The sequence below is a fragment of the Gadus morhua genome, chromosome 23 (assembly GCF_902167405.1).
Source record: "Gadus morhua chromosome 23, gadMor3.0, whole genome shotgun sequence".
In the NCBI taxonomy this organism is placed as follows: Eukaryota; Metazoa; Chordata; class Actinopteri; order Gadiformes; family Gadidae; genus Gadus; species Gadus morhua.
Window position 1 is genome coordinate 13,163,910 of NC_044070.1, and position 12,029 is coordinate 13,175,938.

General features: G+C 47.7%; 1 protein-coding gene across 2 annotated transcripts in view; it reads left to right on the forward strand.

Moving 5' to 3' along the window:
- Window positions 1–12,029, forward strand: part of mpp7a (MAGUK p55 scaffold protein 7a) — a 119,782-nt gene that overhangs the window by 12,681 nt on the left and 95,072 nt on the right. Inside the window, exon 2 of one of the 2 annotated variants that reach the window (XM_030349710.1) lies at window positions 7,585–7,677. The exons of the other annotated variant lie outside the window; for it this stretch is intronic. The gene's annotated coding sequence lies outside the window, so the exon portion shown is untranslated. The remainder of the gene's footprint in view (window positions 1–7,584; window positions 7,678–12,029) is intronic. 2 annotated transcript variants of the gene reach the window in all.

The following is a 12,029-nucleotide window of genomic DNA, read 5'->3' on the forward strand; positions in this document are numbered from 1 at the left end:
AGGATAAGAGAACCCTTTCCCATGAATTTGTCAGAAGATGAGTTGATGTGTGTGAGCATGCAAGTCATAAGTGGTGGTTAAATGAAATGGACAAAGCAAAGTGCTTTTCAAACAAAACGTAACATTTGTGGTCATTAGTCATTCACAGAAGTGTAGTGTTTGTAGAAATATGTGTGCGTTTGTGGAAGTTAGTTTGTGTGTTTCTGAGCGTGTGTCTGTGTGTGTGTTGGAAACCTTTCAGCCAGCCCATCTTATTTGGGTCAAGCATAACTGGGGGTTTGTGTGATTATACGCGTATGATTGTTTGTCGCTTTTTGAGATTAGCAGACTGCTGACAGGTGCGGCCTTGTAACTGTCATACGACCGTCCCGGATAAAACGTCCGATCCTTAATGGAAGGATTAGAGATCCTGTTTCTCACTGCAGCCATCTTGCTTCATTGGATATCAGCATGGCTTTAGTAGGAGAAACTTTGGTTGTTGGAGCTTGGTCCGAATCTTCATGTTGAATCGGTGACTGGTATGGATGTTCCCTTTCAGAGGCTCTCGCCAGCCCAGTGACTCAGAGCGCCGTTGTATTTTAAATGGGGTGAGTCAGACCACCATATAGCCCCTTTATGCCTTTTTGTCACCTCATAACCCCAAACCAAAGCCACTCAATAGAACCTTTGTTTTTTCTTGCTTTTTGCTCCCCCACACTCTCACCCCTCCCACTCATGCACACGCCCTTACACTTTTACAATCAAAACACACACACACACACACACACACACACACACACACACACACACACACACACACACACACACACACACACACACACACACACACACACACCCTAACAGACCACACACACGTGCTCTGTGCAGTGGGTATCATTCCATGCATCTGGTGGAAAATGCACAGCTCAACTAGTGTTGCTGAGCTCCGCTGCGCCGGTCTAGTATGTTTGATTCCAATTACCCCACAGGGTTTAACTCTTGTGACGACACGCAATGCATGGCTTGTTCTGTTTGGTGGATTGTTAAAGGAACCCACCTTCGAGCAACTCAGCCAGGCGGCGGCGGTGTAGGAAATGCAAACATTTTAATTCTTCAGCATCCTGAAGAGACTCTCCTTAGGATGTTGTTTATTTAAGAGACTTGTCTTAATCATCGTGATAGTTACGTCACCTAGTTTGGGCTATATCAGTACTAACCTAGTTTTTAGGTTGTAGCTCATGAGACCCAAATACCCTTTGAAAGCGTGTGCCAACAACTCAGTCCAACAGGTTAGACCAGTGGGGTAAACATTTCAGGCAAAGTTGATATAGGCCTCATAAGCTGTTGCTGGTGGTGTTTATTGTTAAGAACACATCCGTAGGAATGTAACTGGAGAGTCAGACACACCTAAACTGACAACTTCAACAGTTAACGTTAGAGCTCAATAGAGATGCAAGCCAGGAATCGTATAATCCAAAAAGAAAATACGCACCCTGGCAACGTTTAGGACACATTTGCATGAAACCCCCCCTTGCTTCCTATTTGTTGATAGCCAGTGACTTATGATGAGCCAAGTACGTGATTCAAAAACACTTCAGTCTAGACGAATACATTACTATAGTTTATCTAGAATCACACTTTTTCATTTACTGTTTTAAAGAGAGATTCAAAACCCTCTGTCAACATGTGACACACGTTTATACTTATTTGTAACATGAACCCAATCCACAAGAAGCACTGCGCTAATCACCAACACGTACCCATTTCCCCCTCAATGTTCCCCAGATTAACGCCATTGTGTGTAGCGCAATGTAAAGCATCTGTGCCATTAACCGGACACTTCTGCATGATAAGTCTCATAGTCCCTGGCTTCTTATCCCATGTCACGATGGTGCACTGTAGGGCAGCGTGGATATATCCTCTGTCTGGGTTGCCCCGAGGCATATCGGGTGGCCCTTCAACAAGTCAGTCGCCCAACCAAGAAGACTCATGCCGCCGGCGTTACAGGACAAACGCACAGAGAGCCCCCCCCCCCCCCAACCTGCCACCATCAGGCCCCGTCTTCATTCCTCACCTTCGTCGTCGTGCTCTTCTTCACCTCGATTCAACTGCAACCCTGCAACCCGAATCAGATCCGCCCCCGCTCCCCGTCTAAAAACAGCCGTACAGTCTGACTACACCGCAAAGATCTTCTCTTCCCCTCGTTCATCTCCCAGCAATTGGCTTCATTTCTGGGAACGTATCCGCCATTGGATCCCGTAGGAAAAACAAGTCCGGCGTCAGAGCCAACCAGAGCTGCCTCTCCACTAAACAACCTCCACCAACACCACTACCTCAACGCTTCTGGTTGTAGAAATGGGCAAGAGGTGCACAAGCAATGAATCTAACAGGGTAGTCATGGCGTATGATAGCATTGGTACAATAGTCATTGTGTGCAATGTTGATAGGGGGTTCCTCTAGGTTGTTATTAACCTGTTGATGTTATTGACGGTACCTTAAATGACCCTGAAATGTACCATTACACCATTATTCCACTCTTACAGAGATGGCCCTGATCTAAAGTGTGTGTGTGTGTGTGTGTGTGTGTGTGTGTGTGTGTGTGTGTGTGTGTGTGTGTGTGTGTGTGTGTGTGTGTGTGTGTGTGTGTGTGTGTGTGTGTGTGTGTGTGTGTGTGTGTGTGCGCCAGCCAGCCAGCCGTTGGATCTGAACTTTGGCATGTGATCACCCCTGAGCAGATCATGCACGCGGCCAATGCTGTTTTTCTTCAGTGTTTAGGCACAGACAACCAGGCCCCTCACTGCACACCACACTGATCTTCTTTGGACCTCTGCATTTCCTTATATGCAAACTGTGTGGGTGTATGCATCAACACACAAACACATCCGCCAACACATTCACAAACACGCAACTAAAAACAATACCACTGCTACATACAGCCTACAGTGTGTGTGTGTGTGTGTGTGTGTGTCCGGTGTGTGTGTGTGTGTGTGTGTCTGTTGGGGGGGCGGGGCCTGTGTATGGGAACGGCCTGTGCGGATGTGTGTGTTTTGGCAGGGCGGGGCCTGTGTTTATGGAGGGGGCGGGGCCTGTGGGTGTGTGTATTCTGGCTAGGCCTGTGGGTTTGTGAGGGTGGGGCCTGTGTGATTAGGGGGCGGGGCCTGTGTGTGTCTCATATTGTCTGTGGCTCATTTTGAAGCCTGAGCCTGCTCCGACCACCTGAGATGCCGCACTGCCGGTTTTGTGTAGTTGTGTTTGACCGCTGCTGATTGGCTGGCACCATCCGTGCCGCATCCCCGGTCCCTGTACGTTTCTGCCGCCTCCGTGAAATGTGAGCCCCAGACTCTAAGGAGCAACGTGTGTGTGTGTGTGTGTGTGTGTGTGTGTGTGTGTGTGTGTGTGTGTGTGTGTGTGTGTGTGTGTGTGTGTGTGTGTGTGTGTGTGTGTGTGTGTGTGTGTGTGTGTGTGTGTGACTACTTTAATGCATGCAGATCAGGAGGTCGCAAACTAGACAGAACATATTTCAAGCACCGTTAAAAGTTCAAGTTGGATCCATCCTAGTATTGTCTTTTAAGTAATATTTGCTATTGCTGAAATATAGTTTTGGTTGTTGTTTGTTCTATCGTCTATCTCACCAACTGTGAGTTTTGCTCATTCAAACATTATTTCGATCTAGCAGGTCTGTACACCTCATGTCGTTCCCTGATATCCCTTGGCTGGCTCTCATCTAATCTCCTTCATCTGGTGGTGGCTGGCCGCTTCCTTCTCACACGCTGTCATTACTTATTAATGGCAGTGTTACTACACATGTGCACACAGATCGCCTGCCCCGTGTGTGTGTGTGTGTGTGTGTGTGTGTGTGTGTGTGTGTGTGTGTGTGTGTGTGTGTGTGTGTGTGTGTGTGTGTGTGTGTGTGTGTGTGTGTGTGTGTGTGTGTGTGTGTGTGTGTGTGTGTGTGTGTGTGTGTGTGTGGACCTGTTGGCTGGCGTATAGGTTTACACGTGGCGGGTTGCTCTCCAACAACAATGGCTGGTATAGGCGCAGCGGGGTCAGCATAGATAGATGGCATGCAGGTACTTTGCTGAGCAAGTCCCTTCCTAAAATACATTAATAATTAAACCCGCAATTTGCTTCTCCTTCTTTACAATGACAATGACAAATGCCGGCCTCTTTCCCTGTCGGACAGGCATCAGGGGACCTTGGACAATTGATATCGCTTTGAAAAGTATGCCTGATGCTGCTCTGTTCTGAAATGAGTTGCCAAGTGCATTTTTAACAGGCCTCTTTTGTGGCCTGCACACAGGTATGCCTGCTTGGCCGCTCAATGTGACTGCTGATGTCCAATCATCATGTTAATAATTAGGGAATGTAATTAAAGCCTAACGATTTGTTCTGTACCATAAAGCTTTGCTGTTGTTTTGGCTGTTTTTTGTGTAAAAGTGGCCAGCGATAAGAGAATTTAAATTAAAGATCTGAAATACTGATTTAATCAACTCGTATGTACAATACCTTGAACACAAACGCATGCTCTGTGCAGTGGATATAATTCCATGCATCTGGTGTAAAATGCACAGCTCAACTGGTGTCGCTGAGCACTGCTGCTCCGACCTTGTTTGATTCCAATCCCGCCCCAGGGTTCAACTCTTGTGAGGACACGCAATGCGTGGCGTTTACATCTTGATACGCCACACACGTGCATAATCGCCGCGATGAATGGGAAACGCTGTCCCCACACAGTGTGTTGTTCACACAGTCGGAACTGTCCCCATGTTGAAGTGAGCCAACTTCTGGCCCCTGCCACCTATAGAATCCCCTGTGGGTCTGGGGCCCGGGGGGGGGGGTCAAGCCAGGGTCAGCCCACTGGAGTACGAAGAAGGGGAGGGGGGCTATTTGGATGTGTCAATGGAGGACTGCCAGTCAGCAGTAGGGCTGCACCCTCAAGTTCCATTATTTTACATTAATGATTGCCAATTTATAAATTAAATTTATGCTTGACGGTGCCTCCTGTAAAATCAAAACAATTCAAATAATAATTAATAATAATTACTGTGATATAAAATCTAATTTGTATTTTTCATGAATACATTTATTGCAAGCTTTCAAGTATTCATGCGAGGAGGGGAGAGAAGTAAGCGCAGTCACATGCTGCATGCATGCAGACACACACTTCTACATTTGTGTCATTCGGTTGTGTTGTCAATGTGAAGCCTTCCTGTCACGAGTTGTGCAATGATTGCATCACACGACGTTCTTACTATTACATTGTTAGGATATCTTAATCCCTGATGTGACCGATTATTGGCTGTAAAGCCTTTTCGAAGCACAAATGTCAACAAAAAGTCATTTTAAGAAGTATGGGGGAAAAAAAATGTGGAGGTAAAGGGTGCTACTTAAACGTTTTGTCTGATAACTCCATAGCACTTCCACAAAAGACTGTCCTCTTGACTCACTTGGGAGTGGACATTCCCAGGTTGAGTACCGCCAGCAGCAACAGACAACAAAGCCCTGTCTATGGGTAGAGTCTTGGCTTTCAGGCCTCAATTAGAGATGCAACTCTCACACAGCCATACATAGCCATCTCTGCTATCTTTCTAGCTGTGTTCATGCTAACTTTATCACTGTGCTCCCTTAGGAATTTATACAGCTTGCATGCATTCCCGTGAACTGGATTTTGTTGTGGAAAATAAAGGGTTATTTTTTTTACATTTGTACACTGCTGATTACAACTTTCTCAACATGGGTGGGAGATGTGTTGTTCGGAAAGCATGGTGTTCTTGGTCGATGAAAAGGTGGGTGAGGATGGAGAACGAACCCGGCTTGAGGCTGCTTTATGAATCGCATTCTCACGGTTGAGATGCGTTCGTCTTTGGAGCTATTGGGGGAAAATATTTTCTTTTAAATATAAGATGTTCTTTCTCTAACTCAATTCTTGTTTCAATCTGATGGACCAAATGCCAACAAACCTGAGTGAAAACTGGTTGAGTGCCTATCTAAAAGCACATCAAATCAGAATTTTATCCCCAAAGGGAATCTACCTGGCAACCCCCCAAGACTTTGCAATAAAAGCCATTATGGCACAGCAGTGCCAGGACGGGTGCCTGTTAGTTTAGTCTGTGTCTGTGGTCCGGCACTAAGCAGCTTAGCGTGAGGATTACCTGAGGGTAGAGGCGAGGTTTCGGGCCTGCGGAACGGACGGACGCAAGCATAGACGGCTGGCATAGAGCTGACATCTGCAGCGGTGTGGGTTGTCCCTGTGGAACCCTATAACCTCTCTGTGCTCCCAAGATGGAGACAATTTCACCATCTGAGACACAACAGGGCCCTTTTGGCCTTTTACAGTACTGCCTCGTTAGGAAGCACTGACAGAAAGTCATCTTGTCTGAATCCCATGCTTTGTCTACTCTCTCTCTGCCTGTCTCTCACTCAGTTTTGATTTTGTCCTATTTTACCTCCTTCTCCATGCGTCTTCTCTCCTGCTGTCTGATGACATCGACGCTTCTCTGGCGGTTGCTTTTGTGAAATAACAGGAACTGAGAACTTTCGAATGCATGACGCACACAGAGCCATGAATACAACAGGTCTGGGGGAAAAATTCAGGTTCCCATCGACAACGGTCACGTAGATGTGTGCGTGCGTTTTTGTGAAGGCATGTGCCAGGGCCCTTCTCTAATTACTGCACTGATTCCTCAGCACCCAATTAAGGTCGGCACAGATCCTGCCTGTTATTGGATATGCAACGGCTGGGTTCACGCCATTCCATCCTCTCTCGTCAAGCAACATGTCATGCAGCATTGGTTGGACCCCTCTTGGACTTAAGCCGAGCGCTCTCTCCTTGATGAGCTTTTCCGAATTAAACAGAGTGTGTTTCCTTCTTATCCGTCGGTCCATCTATCACCCATCCATCCATATATCCGCCAATCCAACCATCCCCAGCCCTGTGATACATCCCGTATGTATCACAACATGAGCAGTGTCCTGGACTAGCATTGTGTGTGTGTGTGTGTGTGTGTGTGTGTGTGTGTGTGTGTGTGTGTGTGTGTGTGTGTGTGTGTGTGTGTGTGTGTGTGTGTGTGTGTGTGTGTGTGTGTGTGTGTGTGTGTGTGTGTGTGCGTTTGTGTGTAGGATCTCTCCAATGAATTCAACAAACTTGTGAATGAAACTTCCTAAAAAAAAAAACTTGCTAAACTTGCTTGTAACACTGTTGCCACTACTCACTAAAGCCTGTTGCGTGGGAAATGTTCCCACTTTAAAGGAATAATTTGTAAAGTGAAATGAGTGTTGCTAAAGAGAGAGATGGGTGTGCCAATCCCGATGGACCTGTTCCCGCCCTCATCACATGCACATACTCAGGATTTAAGGATGGATCTCAGGATGATGTTAGCTGTCTGCCTCTTCGCTGGTCAGATTGCACCCTCTAGTGGTGACTTGTTGTCATTGCACCCACTCAAAAACCCCGGTACTAAACAGACACTGAGAAGTGCAAACCGGTCAGGGCGGTTGTTCATTATAATTGCGGGTTATTTAATGGAATGGATTTCTTCATTATCCCTCAGCCATCCCTCATTGTATTTAATCCTGTGTGTTGTCCTTCTGTTTGGATTTCCCCAGGGATGCTGCGTGTGCTGTGAGTGACTGGGTGATATAGGGTGGAGGCGTGGAGCACCATGAGTCTGTAGGCAAAGCACCAAACCAGAGTTTCAGGTCTGTTCCGCTCATTCATAGTGTGTGTGTGTGTGTGTGTGTGTGTGTGTGTGTGTGTGTGTGTGTGTGTGTGTGTGTGTGTGTGTGTGTGTGTGTGTGTGTGTGTGTGTGTGTGTGTGTGTTTCTAATGGGAGTGTAGGCGTATTTCCGAGTGGCAGGTATGTTTTGTTTGCTCTTTAATAATAGACCCGGTGCAGCTGTGCTTTGTAAATATCGGTCTGTTTGTCTGTCTGTGTGCGTACATTCGGCATTGTGTGTTCCCTTGCCGAAATATTAAGCCGCTAAGTCTGCGTCCTCCTTTTTGTGTCCTCCCAGGGCAATGATTTCATAATATTTCATAAGCTGCTTATATGTCTTTTACTATGCGGACAGATGTCTAGGAAACCGTGACTGTCAGGAAGGGGGGGTTGGGGTGGTGACCTGCGTTACATTAGACAGCTTAAGCGTCTGCAGGTGCTTTCTGGGAAAAGCTGAACTTTGACCTTCCAGAGAGGGAGAAGCCCCAGTCATACCCCTTTACTCCGAACTGCCGCAGTTCATAAACTAAAGCAAGAGGGTGTAGCGATGTCCCATGACACGGGTTTCAACAGCTGTCTAAGAAAAGGATTGATTTAATACGCCATGTGTAATATAAATGTCGATATATATTTGGACAGCTAGCAGGGAATCGGTTTCAGGGTCTGGCCTGTGGGATTACAGGTTAGACTTACTAGAGCTTTTGCGTTTGCTGTCGCATGCGTAGGAAATCAGCCCCCATTACTTTGTACCTTGTACTTTTAACTAAAACTTTGTGGTTTTATGTGGAAAAGTCAGGATGACATGAACTCTTAAAACGCCAACTGCCTGACTGTAAAACAATAAACCTGTCCTTTGCAGGAATATTACATTTTTGGAATATATACTGTACATGAGCTCATCTATTCTCCTCTTCTATTCTGTCCTCCCCTCTTCTCTCATCTCTTCTGGTCTCCTCTCCTTTCCTCCTTTCATCTGCTCTGCTCTCCTTCTCCTTTGTCCTCTACTTTCACTCATTTTTTCGTCTTCTTCATTCTGCCTTTTTTGAAAGTCATTCAACACTTTTTTCCATTTTCCAAGTGTCAGTGCGAGGAACATTTCTTGTTTTATCTGTGGTTTTTTATGCACTGCAATTATACTTATCCGACAGCAAGAGTGTGTGTGTGTGTGTGTGTGTGTGTGTGTGTGTGTGTGTGTGTGTGTGTGTGTGTGTGTGTGTGTGTCTGTAAATGAGCGCGCGCGAGAGAGAGACGTAATGTGGACTCGTTTGTGTAATGTGTAATTGAATGTTCCCCTTTACTACAGCTAAAATATGCCGCAAACACGCGCCATAACTGTCTGCGTGCGTGCGTAGGGACGTAACTCTATCTGCATCCGTCCGTCTTGCACTTTGCAATTTGCGGTCTCCTCCACAGCCCCCCCCCCCTCTCCCCGTATGATGTAGAGCAGCTGAAATACAAATTGATTTTACATCCAATCTGTCCTCGCATCAGCCCAAGAACAACACCCCCCCACAACGACCACCACCACCACCTCCTCCTCCTCATCTCCCCCTTAGGCTTACGGCAACTAATGGGGCTTGAAGGATCGCGGGAAGTCTTGTTCAAGTTCAGTCCGTTGTACTTCATAATTTGCAGATAGAAGGCATCATCAGCAATTGCAGACGTCTAAAGTACAGATGTCAACACTTTCCCAAGGACTGGAAAAAGGCTGTACCTATTCAACGGGTTTTATAAACTGCATATTGGGTATGTGTAGTTTAGTATGTGCCATCGCTGTGTAAAAGGATGCCCTCCCCCCCCCCCCCCCTCCCTCCCTGGATAATTTCCAACCACCACCACTGTGACATTAATATTCACTCTCCTCGTTTATCCACTGATAGATGGTTCCCTCGTTCCATCGTCGTAAACAAGATGTTGAGCCCCTCGAAAACCGCACGGCTGTAAATGAAAAAGCGCAGAGCGCCCAATCAAAACCCAGCGTCCTGGGCCTCTGTGGTCACGGCCCAGGATCGAGTAGACGGGGCAACGGATACGGTTACACGATCTGGGATTAAATGTCCGAGAAATAATCAGGGGAAGGGAGATTCAACAAGACACAACATGACAACCTTCTTTGATCATTTCATATCTTGAATATCGTTGTTTTGGGATAGCTTTGGTTTTTGGGCCAAGGCTGCTGTTTGGTGAATGTGGAGATCAGCAGATCTTCAAACCATCTGGTATGGTCCAAACTCCACACAAACACATATCCTCATAGAATATAGTATATTGTATGCAGAATATTACCACTCTATTACTGTTACTCGTGTAATGCCAGGGATTGCCCTCTTAGAAAGCAGGCAAAAGTCAAGGTTTATTTCCATCCTTTTTTGCAGCATCTTTTAAGAGGTTAGGGTTTAGGGGTTTCTAGCTATTAAGAAGCGGTACAAGAGCGTCATCGCGATAAAAGGCGACGCAAGAAAAACCTTGAAATGTACTTGTTCACGGACCACTGGATTCTGTAACGAGAGAAGACACCTCTGAGACAGAACGGGGTGTGAGATGAACGATCATCCATGGCCGCGCCAAGGGTCGGCGAAGGGGACGTCTGAGTCAAGAGGCCGTATCGCCAGACGAAGAAGCCATCGAGCCCGGCGCGTCCCGTAACCGGTAACCCAAGCAGGTGTGACGGAGAAAGCGCTGCTTTGGATGTCCGTCCGGTCACGCGAGGGAGAGGTTTGCCGTCGGTGTCATTGCTGCCATGGGACCCTTAAACCCTTTTTACGGGTTCCAGTATTCCTGTCACCGACCCGGGGGCGAGAGGTCCGAGGTGTGCCGAGACAGCGTCCCACCTGGGGTCTCCAGCGGTCCGGACTGCCAGGGGCTTCGGACTCGACGCTCTGGGAGAGCTTCCTGCGGCCGCGCGGAGCACAAAGGGAGGCGGCGTGTGCGTCACCGCTCAAGCCAGCGTGGACCGGCGTATCGGTTTCGTGGCGTCACGCTTTCGAGCAGTTTCCCCCCCCCCCTTTTTTCCGTTTCAGCTGCGCTACGTGGCCCCTTGGTCTTCTGGTTTTATTTCATTGGGTGAAGAGCATGCGTTGGACACCGGAGGGGAAAGCGAAGCTAGAGTTTGGTGATATCAATCTAGGTATCACCTTGATTTGGATTCGATTCTGAAAAATGTTACAGGCTGTCCCTGTGCTCTATGTTGTGAAAGGCCTTTACATGTTCCCCCCACGTCAGTCATCATCAGCGTCCAGCTGAGAGAGTGTGATGGCTGCACCTGCTTGGGCCCCAGGGGGGTCGGCTGACCGCCTCCTTTGGTAAAGACAGGAAGAATAACTGCCCCCTATGACCCCAAACCCCCTCTGTCAACCCTGAATCTGTCAATACAACTACCCACCCCTGAGGTACATTCTCTCCAAAGTCTGATTGAACCTAATGTCTCACAGGTAGAAAAAGACCAAACAGCTTTAGAAAGAGTATTTGTTTTGAATTTGATTGCGTTGGACGTGTTTCATTTCGGTCACCGGTCACTTTTGATGTCAAGTTCTCCTGCAATGCTCCAGGGCGACCACTAGATGGTGCCAACACCATTGTACAAGGAACCAGTACAGAGGAGCGTACCTCTCCTATCAATCTAGGGTCACAAATCCAGTCAGACTCCCTTCACTCCACGGTGGCCATGGGATCTTGAGCAGACCCGGCCGGACCAGATCGTTCCGGCAGCAGGGAATGTTTCTTTAAGTCCGTCTGTTACGGTCCTTCAGTGCACCATAAAGTGTCTCAGGTTTTCCCAGTGCGGCGGCACGCTTCCTGGCCCTTCTTAAGGGCCCCCTCAATGGAAAGATGGATCCTTACTTAGGATTGGGAATATTCAGTCATCGGTCAACTTCTTCCTCCCCCACCACCCCGCCTCCACCCCACCCTCTTGGACGCAACAAATGGCAAATGGTTGAGGGAGTAGCGAGGTCTGGCCACTCGGCTCCCCCCCCGGGCCCCTGAAGCGCCTCGCTTGTCCTATTTGTTTCTTTCTTTTGTGATTTAAAGCCTGTCCTTCCGATCTCAAAGACTTTTGGCAAAAACGTGGGAGGGCGCGCTCGGTGAAACATCAAACTGATTAGGCATGGGGTTGATTCTTCTTGCCATGAGCTCAGCTCCCATTGGGGTTTTGGGGTCCCCACTGTGGCTGCCGAGGCTGCTGGAGAGATTCTGTGGTTACGATTCCCGACCTGTCGCTCTCTCTGCTGACCCCGTTGAATCCATTTTATGGACGTCCACAGAGGGTTCAACACCGTAGCACTTTTCACTTTTCCCGGTCACTGTCATTTTTGGTCATTTTGATGTCGCTTTCGA